This window comes from Salvelinus alpinus, chromosome 31, assembly GCF_045679555.1.
Source record: "Salvelinus alpinus chromosome 31, SLU_Salpinus.1, whole genome shotgun sequence".
Taxonomy (NCBI): Eukaryota; Metazoa; Chordata; class Actinopteri; order Salmoniformes; family Salmonidae; genus Salvelinus; species Salvelinus alpinus.
Window position 1 is genome coordinate 24,169,885 of NC_092116.1, and position 2,913 is coordinate 24,172,797.

The window sequence follows — 2,913 nt, forward strand, 5'->3', positions numbered from 1 at the left end:
CAGCAGCTTTTTACCTTGTCAGCTTGGGGATTCAATCCTGCAACCTTTCGGTTACTTGTCCAATGCTCTAACCACTAGGCTACCTGCCACCCTGGTAGCTACCTACCGCTACCTACCTGCCGCTTCATCCTCAAGGAAATGATCAACTATACAGACCACAAATTCCAATTGGCTATACTTAAACTCTTTAGCATCATCCTTGGCTCTGGCATCTGCCCCAATATTTGGAACCAAGGACTGATCACAGCAATTCACAAAAGTGAAGACAAATTTGATCCCAATAACTACCGTGGGATATGCGTCAACAGCAACCTGCATTATAATTAACAGCAGACTAGTTCATTTCCTCAGTGAAAACAATGTACTGAGCAAATGTCACATTGGCTTTCTACCAAATTACAGTATGACAGACCACGTACTGTATTCACCCTGCACACCCTAATTGACAAACAAACCAAAACAAAATCAAAGTCTTCTCATGCTTTGTTAATTTCAAAAAAGCTTTTGACTCAATTTGGCATGAGGGTCTGCTATACAAATTGATGGAAAGTGGTGTTGGGGGAAAAACATATGACATTATATAATCCATGTACACAAATCACAAATGTGCGGTTAACATTGGCAAAAAACACATACATTTCTTTCCACAGGGCCATGGGGTGAGACAGGGATGCAGCTTAAGCCCCACCCTCTTCAACATTTATCAACAAATTGGTGAGGGCACTAGAACAGTCTGCAGCACCCGGCCTCACCCTACTAGAATCTGAAGTAAAATGTCTACTGTTTGCTGATGATCTGGTGCTTCTGTCCCCAACCAAGGAAGGCCTACAACAGCACCTAAATCTTCTGCACAGATTCTGTCAGACCTGGGCCCTGACAGTAAATCTCAGTAAGACAGAAATAATGGTGTTGCCAAGACCACAAATACAAACTCCATCTAGACACCATTGTCCTAGAGTACACAAAAAACGATACATACCTCGGCCTAAACATCAGCGCCACAGGTAACTTCCACAAAGATGTGAACGAGCAGAGAGACAAGGCAAGAAGGGCCTTCTATGCCATCAAAAGGAACATAAAATTTGACATAGCAATTAGGATCTGGCTAAAAATACTTGAATCAGTTATACAACCCATTGCCCTTTATGGTTGTGAGGTCTGGGGTCCGCTCACCAACCAAGAATTTGCTAAATGGGACAAACACCAAATTGAGACTCCGCATGCAGAATTCTGCAAAAATATCCAGCGTGTACAACTTAAAACACCAAATAATGCATGCAGAGCAGAATTAGGCCGATACCAGCTAATTATCAAAATCCAGAAAAGAGACGTTCAATTCTACAACCATCTAAAAGGAAGCGATTCCCAAACCTTCCATAACAAAGCCATCCCCTACAGAGAGATGAACCTGGAGAAGAGTCCCCTAAGCAAGCTGGTCCTGGGGCTCTGTTCACAAACACAAACAGACCCCATAGAGCCCCAGGAGAGAAACACAATTAGACCCAACCAAATCACGAGAAAACAAAAAGATAATTACTTGACACATTGGAAAGAATTAACAAAAATACAGAGCAAACTAGAATGCTATTTGGCCCTAAACAGAGAGTACACAGTGGTGGAATACCTGACCACTGTGACTGACCCAAACTTAAGGAAAGCTTTGACTATGTACAGACTCACAGAGCATAGCCTTGCTATTGAGAAAGGTTTCCGTGGGCAGACCTGGCTCTCAAGAGAAGACAGGCTATGTGCACACTGCCCACAAAATGAGGTGGAAACTGAGCTGCACTTCCTAACCTCCGGCCAAATGTATGAGCATATTAGAGACACATATTTCCCTCAGATTACACAGATCCACAAAGGATTTGAAAACAAACCCAATTTTGATTCAATTTGTAAGTCGCTCTGGATAAGAGCGTCTGCTAAATGACTTAAATGTAAATGTAAATGTTGATAAACTCCCGTATCTATTTGGTGAAATACCTCAGTGTTCCATCACAGCAGCAAGGTGTGTGACCTGTTGCCTCAAGAAATGGGCAACCAGTGAAGAACAAACACTATTGTAAATACAACCTATATTTATGTTTATTTATTTTCCCTTTGGTAGTATCATTATTTGCACATAATATGACATTTGGAATGTCTTTATTCTTTGGGAACGTTTGTGAATGTAATGTTTACTGTTCATTTTTATTGTTTATTTAACTTTTGTTAATTATCTACTTCACTTGCTTTGGCAATGTTAACATATGTTTCCCATGCCAATAAAGCCCTTAAATTGAGAGACAGAGAGAGAGAGAGGGAGAGAGGGAGAGAGAGAAAGTGGGAGAGAGAGAGGGGTTGGCAGAGAGAGAAAGTGGGAGAGAGAGAGGGGTTGGCAGAGAGAGAAAGTGGGAGAGAGAGAGGGGTTGGCAGGGGGAGAGGGAGAGAAAGGGAGAGAGAAAGGGAGAGCAAGAGTGGTTGTCAGGGAAAGAGAGAGGGGGAGAGAGAGGGGGGGAGGGAGAGAGAGAGAGATGATGAATGAGTAGACACAGTACAAGGTGGAACAAGCAGAACATGTCTCAGTGGGATTCCTTGGTGGAAAGGTGTATACAAAAATTAAATAAACAATAAAAAACTCTCTCTCTCTGTCCGTCAGTTCCTTTCCTCTCATAAAACCACTATTTTAAGGCGTACACACTTTACTTCTCTTAAACATGAATAGTGAGCCTCATTGCTCTCAGTGAGGGCATTTCTAAAGATAAATATGGTTACATTGGTTTAGTAAGCATGACCTGGACATCGGCCAGTTGGTGAGTAGGGATTATTTTCTTCCCAGCAGCCCTTGCCAGACAGTGGGCGCTCCCAACTCCCCTGAGTAAACAGCATGACTGGACGTACTCCTTCACTCTCTTTCTCCGAGTGCAAAAAGAT